Source organism: Microtus pennsylvanicus, chromosome Y (genome assembly GCF_037038515.1).
Source record: "Microtus pennsylvanicus isolate mMicPen1 chromosome Y, mMicPen1.hap1, whole genome shotgun sequence".
Lineage (NCBI taxonomy): Eukaryota > Metazoa > Chordata > Mammalia > Rodentia > Cricetidae > Microtus > Microtus pennsylvanicus.
This window is the reverse complement of record NC_134602.1, coordinates 33,979,878-33,996,274: the sequence shown is the minus strand read 5'-3', so window position 1 is coordinate 33,996,274 and position 16,397 is coordinate 33,979,878.

The window sequence follows — 16,397 nt, the reverse complement described above, 5'->3', positions numbered from 1 at the left end:
GATCCTCTTTGTCCATATGTGTTTTTAAAGATAATTATTTCTAATAGGTGCTGTTGCACAGATTAATGTTTCTTTCTTTTGGCAGTTTGACTCACAGTACTCACTTCTCTAATGAAGATACAGAATATCTTTATGTAATCAACCTGGATCTGCATCAGGAGACACAATAGAGAGAGCCAGTGGACTGGAGTGCAATGACCTTGGGCAGGTGGTTATAGATCAGCCAACTAACCTGTAGCTTGAGTGGTAAGGAGAGGAGTGGCTGTTCTTTGAATTCTTTGCCATCTGTTCAGATATTTCTTTCTCACTTTAGGTATAGGCATAGCTTCCTCTCTCATTGATGTAGTAAGTCAGGAAGTAGGTTTCTCAGTAGAGGTCAATTGCATTTTGCAGCAGGAATATGTCTCTGATACACATATACTGAGCTGTAGACAAGAGTTTGATACTTTTCCTATTAATTTCTTAAGAACATATTATATTTAGGTATGCAAATCTATTCAGCCCTGCCTTTTTCACCTGCTCCAAAGTTATTCCTAAAAAGAGCCTTGACCTCACATCCTCACCTTCTTATCCTTGCAGGCACTTATGGCGGAGGAAACCACTTTGTGTCTGATTTAAACTGAAGAGTTCTTCCTATGCAGAGATTGGCAGCTATGAAGCCCAAGCACAGAAACAGAGCCAAGAGACAGTGGAACAGGAGTGCTGTGGCCTATCTCAGAAAGTCTCCCACCTTGATGAAGATGCCTCTTAGTATGAGTTGCATGCCATATCTCCAGAAGCAGAATGGGCCATCGCTCCAGAAGCAAAAACTTAGTAAGCCTTTTGAGGCCCTGGAGAATATTGTTGGCCGCAGAATTTTTCATGGCTGGAAGGAAGCCAATGAACCAGTCACCCATTGGAAAGCCATCATTCTAGATCAACTGCCAACATATCCCTCTCTCTATTTGTTGAAATATGATGGGATTGATTGTGTTTATGGCTTAGAGCTTCATAGTGATGAAAGGATTTTAAACCTGAAGATCCTGCCTAATAATGTGCCATTTCCTCAGGTGACAGACACTCATCTCTCAAACACCATAGTTGGCAGAGCAGTGAAACATACATTCATGGGCACAAATGGCTCTAAGAATGACTGGAACGGGTTGGTCCTAGAAGAGGTGCCAATCATGAAGACCTGGTTTTATATTACCTACAAGAAAGATCCGGTCTTGTACATTTACCACCTCCTGGATGACTACCTGGAAGGCAACCTCCACGTCATGCCAGGCTCTAAGGAAGAGTGGAGTGGCGTGGTCCCAGATGAGGTGCAGACCATAACGACCTGTTTCTACATTGTCAACGAGAATGATCCGGTCCTGTACCTTTACCACCATCATGATGATTCCATTGAAGGCAACCTCCACATCATGCCTGAATGTCCTCCAGTAGAGGTGACTTTGGAATTGGGCAGGGATTCCTTGCAGGGCAAAAGAGTGCAGTACAACAAAAAAGATGGAACCCAAGAGATAGGTAAATTTATTTCCCAAGTTCCCAACAAACCTTCTGTGTATTTCATCAAGTTTGATAATGACTTCCATATCTATGTCTATGATTTGGTGAAGATCTGTTAAAGTGAAATTCTCAGATTTTGAGGGGCAGACTTAATTCTCTCATTGGGAATGTGTTTTTTCAGAGATACCTCAGGTCTTCTATGAATCCTGGTATCTTTTCCAATGGATTATTCTTTCTCAAAGAATAAAAATTTGTTAACATGTTGTGTTATTTGGTCAACGATGGATTGTGTTTGGTGGATGGGGCATCACAGAAATACATGCCTCAAAACAAAGCAGGATTTATGGTCTTTTCCCCTTGGAGAGTAAAGGACTGGGGATGCGTGGTGTGGTAAAGGACAAGATGGCTGTCAAGGAAGCAGTGGAGAGGGGACAAAAAGTTGTATGATCTCGGGGCGGTATGAAGCTTGAGGGAAAACCATGTCAAATGGAAAGACGTGACCGATATCAGCGTGAGGTATTGGGACTTAAGAGGATAAAGAGTAGATTAATCAGGAAGGGACACAAATGTATACTCAAAATCAGAAAAAATTAGGTTTCATTTGATGAATGGTTTAATTCGTAATGGCTGTAAGTCAAAGGATGTTTGATCTCCACTAGAGCATGTTGCATAGTGAAAAGTGTCTCCGCTCAGTTGCTCTTCTCCAGTACGTTGGACATCAAGCTACCTACTTAGTTTTGCCAGAATTCTGTATGCCACCTACTTTGTCATGCCTGGATTCGGTATGCCTTGAACTCTCATAGGTCTTATCCATGCCATTCAACCCTTGTCAGTTCATTTAAATAATTGCCCTGCCATATCTGGAAAATAGTGTTCCCTTTCATTGATCATGTTCTGTAGTACTTGGGCTATAAAACTCATGAACACGCTCACCCACACACAGGATAAACATGTACATATGATGCCCACTAGTGTGTGACATGCACACATATGATGAATGCACCCAACTCCATAATATCAGTAAAGTAGGGAATCCATGATGCTAGGTGGAGTCTGGCAAAGACCCCACACACCCATCAAACCGCCAAATACCAGTATGGTACTGATGTCTGACTCCCATCCTGTAAGGAACCTGCCATCCTGTAACTGGGCTATTTTTGGTTCCTTCATCTTCACAAACTTGGTTAAAATGTTAGAGTTGTCAAACTGGGAGTTAGGGTCCAGCATGTAGATCAGCTGTCCCACATCAGGTGATTTGGCTACAATTTGGGTGAGAAATTGTACCAGGGAATTCTCGTACACCCTCTCCTCTTCTTCTCTCTGTCCTCATCATCATTCTTGTGGGTGGGCCTGGAGCACAAAGAAGGTAAAATGAAATAAGCCTCCTGCTTAGTGGAAAACCTTGTCAATCCTTAATTTGACCTGACTCTCTGAGGGAATGCGGCACATTTTTTCCTACTAGGTCTCCTAATTCATTGGTTCACTATTTTTCCAAGGAATGATTGAATTCATCCATTCTTCACTGTCTCTCTCTCTTCTTTCTTCCCTTCTTCCATTTCCCCCTTGTTTGTAGAAATTTGAGCAGCAGGGCTGCATCCCCATGGGGCCGCCTTGTAAGGTTATGCTCCGAAATAACAACACAAAACTATTCATTTCAACACTGCCTGCCCCATTATTTTCAGCCTCTTAACCCATGTCTAATAATGTATGTTGCAGCACGAGGTGCGCTTAGAAGGAAAGATTTAGCATGTCTGACCTGGTGGCTGGCTATATCGCCATCTGCCTCAGAGTGCAGAGCTACCATTTCTGCCCATGGGAGAGGTGCATGGCATCTCTAAGCTCAATTCCTATTCCTCCCAGCATTCTCTTATGTTTATTCCACCCACCTATGTTCTAACCTTTCAGGCCAAACAGTTTCTTTATTTAATTAACCAATGACCTATACTCCATCATTACTCCTATTTCTGTTTAAACAACTACGGAATCTTTAACTTTAACAGCAAAATTACATATAACAAAACAGTTATCAAGCAAGAATTACAGTTACAATATTTATATCTATTTTATCTTTTATCATAACAATGGAAAACTATAACTATCTATCTATTCTTCAACTCCATCAGAGACTCCAGAATAGTACAGTATTACCTAAGCAAACAAAAAGTAAGCCATATTCAAACTCTAGAAATGACAGAGACATCTGCTGCCTGGACAGTCACCCAAAATCCCTTTGTACCTTTGGTGTTTCCATCCTCAGCCTACAGGCCCATAGTTCCCAGCAGACATTTCCTTGAAGCAGGAAATTTCAAAGGCAGTCACTATCTGCTTGTCTTGAAGAATGTTTTGCTGACACTTTCCTGAATCAGGAACACGAAAAGATCACCTCACTTTTAGGCAAGTTCAGTAGTCCTCTCTCTGAGTATTTTCTGTGTACAGTTTATGCAACAATCCAGGCAAGAGAAGTTTCTTCCCCAAATGGCTATCAAACTCCATAAGGATCCTCTTTGATGCCCATCTTCTTCCTGAAGTAGATATGTGCTGCCAAGAGTAGAGTGTCTCACTGTCATGAAAAACCCTAAGGTACTAAAATATTAAATAGCCTGTTTTGTAGTCTAGGGAGATATGAATAATGCCTATCTAACTGAAATATATATATATATATATCTATGTAGCTAGAAAATCTAACTAACATGACTACAAACTTGACTATTATTAATGATTATCCATTAATAACCTATATACATTATATTTTTAAATGAACTACACAATCACAATACCTTAATGAAGATCAAAAATGCATATACATATAACAAAATTGACCTAAAATCTCTATCAGTAAAGCAAAATCTATACTAATGCAAATATTCATATCTATATCACATCCCACTTTAAATGTAAAAGAACGTTTATAAGCCATATTTGGGAACGTGGGTGCAGTTTTTTCTCTCCAAAATGCTTCCTGCTGAATGGTGGCATCATTATTGATTGATCTCAGTTGGCAGTTGAGTGAAGCAATTTTTTAAAGGTGTTCACAGCAACCTTTGAGTAGGGCGTTGTTCATCCTACCATATTAGGATAGAGGCATCCACAGACTATCACCCTCTGTGAAAACAAATAGAAACTCCTTTCCAAAGCATCATGTCCTTAGATCCAAATTTCAAAGTCAAGGCATTTTCAAAATATCTATGTTGGATTATTTCAGCAGCTTTTATAAAGAAACATCCTTTAGCAGCTATTGCTACTGCCTCAAAATTCAAATGATTCAAAAAGAGCATAATAGCATACAATATCAAAATTCGCTGTGAATTTTCCATCTTTGTGCGCTTCAATTTAACCTCTATTTTGTTTATTTTTCCTTTTTATTTTTTGCCTTTTGAGACAGGTTCTCTGTATCTTTGAGCTGGAATAACTCTGTATACCTGTCTGTCCTTGAAGTCTCAGAGATCTGCCTCTCTCTGCCTTTCAGGCATTGGGATTAAAGGTGTATGCTACTACACATTGAACTCACAAAGATCTGTTTGTCTCTGCCTTCAAGGCACTGGGATTAAAGGCGTGTGCTACCTCACCTTGAAGGTACAGAGGTCAATCTCCCTCTGCCTCCCATGTGTTGGGTTTACAGGTGTGTACAACCACACCCAACAACTCTCTTCCTATTTTTAACTTTAAGAACTTCAAATTTTAGCCTGCACATATTTTTAACACACTGTAAATCATTTAAAAATTTTCTTTGTCTTTGAATCTCTCTTTACTCTATTTCTCTCTCTGTTTTTCTGACCACATGAGTCTTTCATTTACCAAGCAATCTCAGTAGGACTAAAGCCGTGGCTTTGCTGGCCAGATGTAGCCCATTCCTTAGCTTTCTGCCATTCCAACCTTGTGGCTGAGGTACCGAACAGAGCCGCATTCAGTGCCACAAGTCTACAGTGTTTCAAGGTCCTTGCCATCAAAGAGGCTGCAACAGACAACACTCAAGCCCTCTTTCTGTAGCTGGCCCTCCTTCCTCAAACAGTCAGAGTTTGCCCAGGCAGGATGCCTCAGAAACCCGGCATTTTAAAACAACACAGTTTTTTTTCCTGCTACTGCTGAAAACATACAAGCATTCAGTTGGTTTTTATCAACACCATTTAAATGTTTTGTGGCAGGACCTCTTAAGGGCTGCAGGGTTTTGCAGCTGAAGCTGAGTCAGCAAGCCTCTTTTAGATGAGAGCCCTTGCTTTCTTCTAGCAAGCAGAGCAGACCGAGAAATCGCTGCTACCAAGAAAACATGCTTTACTCTTTCCCAAGCTTTCTCAGGCTTTCAGTGGATTCAGTTGTCCACAAGGCTGCAAGCCATTCTGTAGTTATTTGAGCAGCGAGGCTGTGTCCCCAGCACCACGGCCGCATGAAGGTTATGCCTGAAATAAATACACCAAAACTGTATTCTTTTAAACACTGCTGGCCCATTAGATTCAGCATTTTAACCCATTTCTAATAATCAGTGTAGTATAACGAGGTGCACTTACCAGGAAAAATTCAGCATGTCTGACATGGTGGCTGGCTGCATCGACATCTGCCTCAGAGAGCAGAGCTATGGCATCTGCCGGGGAGAGGGGAGCATGGCTTCTCTGAGCTCACTACCTCTTCCTCCCGGCATTCTATTTTGTTTACTCCACCTACCTATGTTCTAACCTATCAGCTGAAGCGGATTCTTTCTTTAATTAATCAATAAACTTCTTCTGTCATTTTATCCTTTCAACAGCTTGCCCATATAAATCTCCCATGTGTCTTCTGTTGTTTAATCTTTCATTTGTAAAGAACTTGCAGTCTCATCGGAGGATTTTTCTGACATCTCTGTGGATGGAGATCATATGAGGAAGATCAGATGAGCAACCATGACAACTCTAATGCTGTAGAGTTAGGTGGACCAGAGATTGATGGCTGACATTCCTGTGCTATGCATCAGATGCCCCTGAACTCTGGCCCTGTTGACAGACAGGCAGACATCAAGTTGGTCACACATACTTAACTCATTCATGTTCATAGATACTGTAAATGGAGTTTTAATTCTTCTCCTAAACTAATAAAAAAAACAAGATTAGGAGAAGAGCCTGAAGTAAGGCCTCAAAATGGGTCATTTTGCAAAGGAAAGGTTACCTGCCTCCATGTATGCTGTCTCCCTTTCTTAGCCAAATCCATCCTTCCAGTGTCTAGCTGACAGCTAACCATAGGATTGAACCCAACTGCCTTTGATTTCTGAAATAAGTGCAGTCCCCTTAATGTCACATCACAGCACAGGAAGTTTTGTAAGACTGTCCCAGCAACAATTTAAAGCAATTCTAGGACACCAAAGATGCAGCAAATTTGGTGTATTGGTAATATAGATCGTTCCGATGGGAAAAAATAATGTAGCATTAAAAAAAACAGATTGGTGTACTCACGATGAATATGTAATATGGCACACACAGGCTTCTGGTTCTGAATTCTTCATGCTCAGTGGGTTTTGGAGATTGTTGTGACCCTGAACCTAGCTGGAGGCTTTGGGGCCTTGAAAGGACAAGACTTAATATTTCAGGACATCCTTGTACTTGGTGCCCACTGTTTACTGATTTCCTCACAGAGAATGAGCAGCCATCTACTCCTGCTGCCATGCCTTCCCCACATGAACAGAGAGAAGACCCTATACACACAGGTCGCTTGTATCACATGTGAAGGCATAAGTCACAAACAAACTCCCACAGCAGTTTAGAATTGTGATTAATAGAATGATTAGTTCTTGAAAGGGGAAAAACTTAGAGATCACAATCCCTTACAAAAGCCCTCTGCAGGATCAGAAAAGGAGCCTAGTAGCCGGAAAGGAAGCTCAAGCAAGAGATCAAGCTGAAGGTAGAAGTTGCTTTTCAAAAGAGAGAGAGACCAGAACTCAATGGGCTGGTATCTCAGTGGCTATTCAGGAAACATCACAGAGAAAGGATCTGCTTCATGCATGAGAGTCACCGATGATTTCCCTTTAAGAAAAAAACCCATCAAAACTCCCAATAACATCATCAGCATTCAACAACATGTCTATGATTTCTTTGCCTTGCCTTTGATTGTGCAGTAAATGATGCTTATAGTTAATCTGTGCAATTAATGCAACTTTCCTTGTGACTGACTAGACAGAATTGACAGGTTATCTTAAACACAGCAGGGAGTCACTCTACGATGGAACTGGTTCATCATCACCTGTGTGACAGTGACATAATTGAGATCTTTCCTTTGTCTATAAATCTCATTATGTTCAACATGATATGTTGTCATACAGATTTCTTAGGGTTTTGTCCCACTGGTGGTTTCCTTGGTATGCTTACATAATTTTTGCCAGATCCAATCAGTTTTGCCATGCACTCTCAGCTCCACGTCATTGTGTTCCTCTTATGTTCCAGTCCAGGCATTTTAGACCTCTTGTAACTGTTGTAAGAGTATCTCATGTTCCACCTAAATGATTTAGGGTTTTATTTAGGCTGGGTTTTATCTTCCATCACTGAGTTCATTGACTTTCCTTGGGCGTAATTCCTGGGACACTGAGCCTAACTCCTGGGGGATTCCTCCAGTTATTTCTCCTTTCTTAGATAGTTTACACTCTCACTCTTACTGTGAGAGTGTTTCTGTAGCAAATATTCTTCTCAAGATGAGAAGAAACTTCAATATTACAATCCATTTGTTATTGTGATTTAAAACACACTCAAACACACACAAGTTAATGCACATACACTGATGATATATCAATTTATGGGGCCATTCTGGGGATGTCAAGATCGATATTTCTCGAGTGGTTCTCAGAAAGCCATAGGGTGACCCTCTCTAGGTACTTAAGCAGGGAGGAGAAGTTGACAGCACTGTGACATGTCCCTAGGAACTATGTGTGCCTTGTCACATAGTCAGACTGATGACTGACTATCTTGAAAACCACCATGGAACTTTTGTTTGGCAAATGATGGAGATCAAGTCAGGGTCAAAATCAGAAAACTAGATGGAGCTTCCAAGCTCCAGTGGAAGAGCAGATGGATGGAGAAAAAGAGCAAGGATGTCAGGAATATAAGGGCTTGGTCCACACTATGAGACACTGTGCCTGAACTAAGGGGATTTCAACTAATCCAGTGACCTGGGAATGAAAGAACATGGGATCAAACTGGAAGCTCTGAATGTGGCTGACAATTGGGGCAGACGGAGAAGCCAAAGATAATGGCACTTGCAATTGTCTGCATATCATACACTGGCTTTTTGTGATCATATTTTTTGTGGATGCATACCTTGCTAAATCTGGATGGATGAAGGGTGGGCTTGGACTTCCCACAGCTCAAAGTACCCTGCCCTCTATTTGGACTGGTGTTTGAGTGGAGAGGTTTATTTGCAGAGCAAGAAGAATGTGGGAGGAGGAAGAGAAGTGGAAAGTTTGATAATTATTATTATGAAGTAATGGAAAAATCAATAGAAAATAACCAATGAGGACATTGGAGCAAAAAAAAAAAAAAAAACATTCATGTGAGTTGTTGACTCAGACCAAAAATTATTTTACAGAAGAAAAAAAAACACATAAAGGGGTTGAGTTACTTGGAAAATATGACTCAAGTAATTGGAAGAAGATTGGGGTTTTTATTTTGGGTATTCATGGGGCTGTATGAGCAGCATTTTAGGACCTGTATGCTGGATATTTCTGGGGGTTAGTAGGGAAGAAACCTGGCTAGGAGGAGTTTTATGACATAAGTAGAGCCTTGATGATGTCACAATGCTTTGGTTGGGCGTGGCAACTCTGTTCCACATGAAGCACTAGTCTTCTGTGAAGGTGGGCTTACTATCTTCACTGTGGCTGAGGATGTCAGTTCAGCTCTTGGGCTCCACAACGGTTCAACTGAATTTCCAGAAGTTGGAATCTAGAGAGCCAATATATTTTCTTTTGGTAAATATGTTTAGGAAGCAACTAGGACCTCTGTAACCAAGAAAGGTTTCTTTCAAATCTGCTCTGGGTCCAAAATTTATGTCGTTAACAGCTCCTATATTTGATAGCTGGGGGACGGTTAATGTCAGGTATTCTCCCCACTCTATCTTTGCTAAAAATGTCCAATTCCTCAGTCCACTTAAATCTCAAAGATCCTCTTTGTCCATATGTGTTTTAAAAGATAATTATTTCTAATAGGTGCTGTTGCACAGATTGATGTTTCTTTCTTTTGGCAGTTTGACTCACAGTACTCACTTCTCTAATGAAGATACAGAATATCTTTATGTAATCAACCTGGATCTGGATCAGGAGACACAATAGAGAGAGCCAGTGGACTGGAGTGCCATGACCTTGGGCAGGTGGTTATAGATCAGCCAACTAACCAGTAGCTTGAGTGGTAAGGAGAGGAGTGGCTGTTCTTTGAATTCTTTGCCATCTTTTCAGATATTTCTTTCTCACTTTAGGTATAGGCATAGCTTCCTCTCTCATTGATATAGTAAGTCAGGAAGTAGGTTTCTCAGTAGAGGTCAATTGCATTTTGCAGCAGGAATATGTCTCTGATACACATATACTGAGCTGTAGACAAGAGTTTTATAATTTTCCTATTAATTTCTTAAGAACATATTCCATTTAGGTATCCAAATCTATTCAGCCCTGCCTTTTTCACCTGCTCCAAAGTTATTCCTAAAAAGAGCCTTGACCTCACATCCTCACCTTCTTATCCTTGCAGGCACTTATGGTGGAGGAAACCACTTTGTGTCTGATTTAAACTGAATCTTCCTATGCAGAGATTGGCAGCTATGAAGCCCAAGCACAGAAACAGAGCCAAGAGACAGTGGAACAGGAGTGCTGTGGCCTACCTCAGTAAGTCTCCCGCCATGATGAAGATGCCTCTTAGTATGAGAGGCATGCCATATCTCCAGAGGAAGAATGGGCCATCGCTCCAGAAGCAAAAACTTAGTAAGCCTTTTGAGGCCCTGGAGAATATTGTTGGCCGCAGAATTTCTCATGGCTGGAAGGAAGCCAATGAACCAGTCACCCATTGGAAAGCCATCATTCTAGATCAACTGCCAACATATCCCTCTTTCTATTTGTTGAAATATGATGGGATTGATTGTGTCTATGGCTTGGAGCTTCATAGTGATGAAAGGATTTTAAACCTGAAGATCCTGCCTAATAATGTGCCATTTCCTCAGGTGACAGACACTCATCTCTCAAACACCATAGTTGGCAGAGCAGTGAAACATACATTCATGGGCACAAATGGCTCTAAGAATGATTGGAACGGGATGGTCCTAGAAGAGGTGCCAATCATGAAGACCTGGTTTTATATTACCTACAAGAAAGATCCGGTCTTGTACATTTACCACCTCCTGGATGACTACCTGGAAGGCAACCTCCACATCATGCCAGGCTCTAAGGAAGAGTGGAGTGGCGTGGTCCCAGATGAGGTGCAGACCATAACGACCTGTTTCTACATTGTCAACGAGAATGATCCGGTCCTGTACCTTTACCACCATCATGATGATTCCATTGAAGGCAACCTCCACATCACGCCTGAATGTCCTCCAGTAGAGGTGAGTTTGGAATTAGGCAGGGATTCCTTGGAGGGCAAAAGAGTGCAGTACAACAAAAAAGATGGAACCCAAGAGATAGGTAAAATTATTTGCCAAGTTCCCAACAAAACTTCTGTGTATTTCATCAAGTTTGATAATGACTTCCATATCTATGTCTATGATTTGGTGAAGATCTGTTAAAGTGAAATTCTCAAATTTTGAGGGGCAGACTTAATTCTCTCTTTGGGAATGTGTTTTTTCAGAGATACCTCAGGTCTTCTATGAATCCTGGTATCTTTCCAATGGATTATTCTTTCTCAAAGAATAAAAAATTGTAAACATGTTGTGTTATTTGGTCAATGATGGATTGTGTTTGGTGGATGGGGCATCACAGAAATACATGCCTCAAAACAAAGCAGGATTTATGGTCTTTTCCCCTTGGAGAGTAAAGGACTGGGGATGCGTGGTGTGGTAAAGGACAAGATGGCTGTCAAGGAAGCAGTGGAGAGGGGACAAAAAGTTGTATGATCTCGGGGCGGTATGAAGCTTGAGGGAAAACCATGTCAAATGGAAAGATGTGACCGATATCAGCGTGAGGTATTGGGACTTAAGAGGATAAAGAGTACATTAATCAGGAAGGTACACAAATGTATACTCCAAATCAGAGAAAATTAGGTTTCATTTGATGAATGGTTTAATTCGTACTGGCTGTAAGTCAAAGGATGTTTGATCTCCACTAGAGCATGTTGCTTAGTGAAAAGTGTCTCCGCTCAGTTGCTCTTCTCCAGTAAGTTGGACATCAAGCTACCTACTTAGTTTTGCCAGAATTCTGTCTGCCACCTACTTTGTCATGCCTGGATTGGGTATGCCTTGAACTCTCATAGGTCTTATCCATGCCATCCAACCCTTGTCAGTTCATTTAAATAATTGCCCTGCCATATCTGGAAAACAGTGTTCCCTTTCATTGATCATGTTCTGTAGTACTTGGGCTATAAAACTCATGAACACACTCACCCACACACAGGATAAACATGTACATATGATGCCCACTAGTGTGTGACATGCACACATATGATGAATGCACCGAACTCCATAATATCAGTAAAGTAGGGAATCCATGATGCTAGGTGGAGTCTGGCAAAGACCCCACACACACATCAAACCGCCAAATACCAGTATGGTACTGATGTCTGACTCCCATTCTGTAAGGAACCTGCCATCCTGTAACTGGGCTATTTTTGGTTCCTTCATCTTCACAAACTTGGTTAAAATGTTAGAGTTGTCAAACTGGGAGTTAGGGTCCAGCATGTAGATCAGCTGTCCCAGGTCAGGTGATTTGGCTACAATTTGGGTGAGAAATTGTACCAGGGAATTCTGGTACACCCTCTCCTCTTCTTCTCCCTGTCCTCATCATCACTCTTGTGGGTGGGCCTGGAGCACAAAGAAGGTAAAATGGAATAAGCCTCCTCCTTAGTGGAAAACCTTGTCAATCCTTAATTTGACCTGACTCTCTGAGGGAATGCAGCACATTTTTTCCTACTAGGTCTCCTCATTCATTTGTTCACTCATTTTTCCAAGGAATGATTGAATTCATCCATTCTTCCTTGTCTCTCTCTCTTCTTTCTTCCCTTCTTCCATTTCCCCCTTGATTGTAGAAATTTGAGCAGCAGGGCTGCATCCCCATGGGGCCGCCTTGTAAGGTTATGCTCCGAAATAACAACACAAAACTATTCATTTCAACACTGCCTGCCCCATTATTTTCACCCTCTTAACCCATGTCTAATAATGTATGTTGCAGCACGAGGTGAGCTTAGAAGGAAAGATTTAGGATGTCTGACCTGGTGGCTGGCTGTATCGCCATCTGCCTCAGAGTGCAGAGCTACCATTTCTGCCCATGGGAGAGGTGCATGGCATCTCTAAGCTCAATTCCTATTCCTCCCAGCATTCTCTTATGTTTATTCCAACCACCTATGTTCTAACCTTTCAGGCCAAACAGTTTCTTTATTTAATTAACCAATGACCTATACTCCATCATTACTCCTATTTCTGTTTAAACAAGAACAGAATCTTTAACTTTAACATAGCAAAATTACATATTACAAAACAGTTATCAAGCAAGAATTACAGTTACAATATTTATATCTATTTTTTCTCTTATCATAACAATGGAAAACTATAACTATCTATCTATTCTTCAACTCCATCAGAGACTCCAGAATAATACAGTATTACCTAAGCAAACAAAAAGTAAGCCATTTTCAAACTCTAGAAATGACAGAGACATCTCGCTGCCTGGACAGTCACCCAAAGTTCCTCTGTACCGTTGGTGTTTCCATCCTCAGCCTACAGGCCCATAGTTTCCAGCAGACATTTCCATGAAGCAGGAAATTTCAAAGGCAGTCACTATCTGCTTGTCTTGAAGAATGTTTTGCTTACCCTTTCCTGAATCAGGAACTCGAAAAGATCATCTGACCTTTAGGCAAGTTCAGTAGTCCTCTCTCTGAGTGTTTTCTGTGTACAGTTTATGCAACAATCCAGGCAAGAGCAGTTTCTTCCCCAAATGGCTATCAAACTCCATAAGGATCCTCTTTGATGCCCATCTTCTTCCTGAAGTAGATATGTGCTGCCAAGAGTAGAGTGTCTCACTGTCATGAAAAACCCTAAGGTACTAAAACATTAAATAGCCTATTTTGTAGTCTAGAGAGATATGAATAATGCCTATCTAACTGAAATATATATATCTGTGTAGCTAGAAAATCTAACTAACATGACTACAAACTTGACGATTATTAATGATTATCCATTAATAACCTATATACATTATATTTTTAAATGAACTACACAATCACAATACCTTAATTAAGATCAAAAATGCATATACATATAACAAAATTGACCTAAAATCTCTATCAGTAAAGCAAAATCTATACTAATGCAAATATTCATATCTATATCACATCCCACTTTAAATGTCAAAGAACTTTTATAAGCCATATTTGGGAACGTGGGTGCAGTTTTTTCTCTCCAAAATGCTTCCTCCTGAATGGTGGCATCATTATTGATTGATCTCAGTTGGCAGTTGAGCGAAGCAATTTTTTCAAGGTGTTCACAGCAACCTTTAAGTAGGGCGTTGTCCATCCTACCATGTTAGGATAGAGGCATCCACAGACTATCACCCTCTGTGAAATCAAAATAGAAACTCCTTTCCAAAGCATCATGTCCTTAGATCCAAATTTCAAAGTCAAGGCATTTTCAAAATATCTATGTTGGATTATTTCAGCAGCTTTTATAAAGAAACATCTTTTAGCAGCTATTGCTACTGCCTCAAAATTCAAATGATTCAAAAAGAGCATAATAGCCTACAATATCAAAATTCGCTGTGAATTTTCCATCTTTTTGCGCTTCAATTTAACCTCTATTTTGTTTATTTTTTCCTTTTTATTTTTTCCTTTTGAGACAGGTTCTCTGTATCTTTGACCTGGAATAACTCTGTATACATGTCTGTCCTTGAAGTCTCAGAGATCTGCCTCTCTCTGCCTTTCAGGCATTGGGATTAAAGGTGTAGGCTACTACACATTGAACTCACAAAGATCTGTTTGTCTCTGCCTTCAAGGCACTGGGATTAAAGGTGTGTGCTACCTCACCTTGAAGGTACAGAGGTCAATCTCCCTCTGCTCCCATGTGTTGGGTTTACAGGTGTGTCCTACCACACTCAACAACTCTCTTCCTTTTTTTAACTTTAAGAACTTCAAATTTTAGCCTGCACATATTTTTAACACACTGTAAATCATTTAAAAATTTTCTTTGTCTTTGAATCTCTCTTTACTCTATTTCTCTCTCTGTTTTTCTGACCACATGAGTCTTTCATTTACCAAGCAATCTCAGTAGGACTAAAGCCGTGGCTTTGCTGGCCAGCCCATTCCTTAGATTTCTGCCATTCCAACCTTGTGGCTGAGGTACCGAACAGAGCCGCATTCAGTGCCACAAGTCTACAGTGTTTCAAGGTCCTTGCCATCAAAGAGGCTGCAACAGACAACACTCAAGCCCTCTTTCTGTAGCTGGCCCTCCTTCCTCAAACAGTCAGAGTTTGCCCAGGCAGGATGGCCCAGAAAGCCGGCATTTTAAAACAACACAGTTTTTTTTTTTCCTGCTACTGCTGAAAACATACAAGCATTCAGTTGGCTTTTATCAACACCATTTAAATGTTTTGTGGCAGGACCTCGTAAGGGCTGCAGGGATTTGCAGCTGAAGCTGAGTCAGCAAGCCTCTTTTAGATGAGAGCCCTTGCTTTCTTCTAGCAAGCAGTGCAGACCGAGAAATTGCTGCTACCAAGAAAACATGCTTTACTCTTTCCCAAACTTTCTCAGCCTTTCAGTGGATTCAGTTGTCCACAAGGCTGCAAGCCATTCTGTAGTTATTTGAGCAGTGAGGCTGTGTCCCCAGCACCACGGCCGCATGAAGGTTATGCCTGAAATAAATACACCAAAACTGTATTCTTTTAAACACTGCTGGCCCATTAGATTCAGCATTTTAACCCATTTCTAATAATCAGTGTAGTATAACGAGGTGCACTTACCAGGAAAAATTCCGCATGTCTGACATGGTGGCTGGCTGCATCGACATCTGCCTCAGAGAGCAGAGCTATGGCATCTGCCGGTGAGAGGGGAGCATGGTTTCTCTGAGCTCACTACCTCTTCCTCCCGGCATTCTATTTTGTTTACTCCACCTACCTATGTTCTAACCTATCAGCTGAAGCGGATTCTTTCTTTAATTAATCAATAAACTTCTTCTGTCACTTTATCCTTTCAACAGCTTGCCCATATAAATCTCCCATGTTTCTTCTGTTGTATAATCTTTCATTTGTAAAGAACTTGCACTTTCAGGGGAGGATTTTTCTGACATCTCTGTGGATGGAGATCATATGAGGAAGATCAGATGAGCAACCATGACAACTCTAATGCTGTAGAGTTAGGTGGACCAGAGATTGATGGCTGACATTCCTGTGCTATGCATCAGATGCCCCTGAACTCTGGCCCTGTTGACAGACAGGCAGACATCAAGTTGGTCACACATACTTAACTCATTCCAGTTCACAGATACTATAAATGGAGTTTTAATTCTTCTCCTAAACTAATAAAAAAACCAAGATTACGAGAAGAGCCTGAAGTAAGGCCTCAAAATGGGTCATTTTGCAAAGGAAAGGTTACCTGCCTCCATGTATGCTGTCTCCCTTTCTTAGTCAAATCCATCCTTCCAGTGTCTAGCTAACAGCTAACCATAGGATTGAACCCAACTGCCTTTGTTTTCTGAAATAAGTGTTGTCCCCTTAAGGTCTCCTAACAGCACAGGAAGTTTTGTAAGACTGTCTCAGCAAAAATTTAAAGCAATTCTAGGAC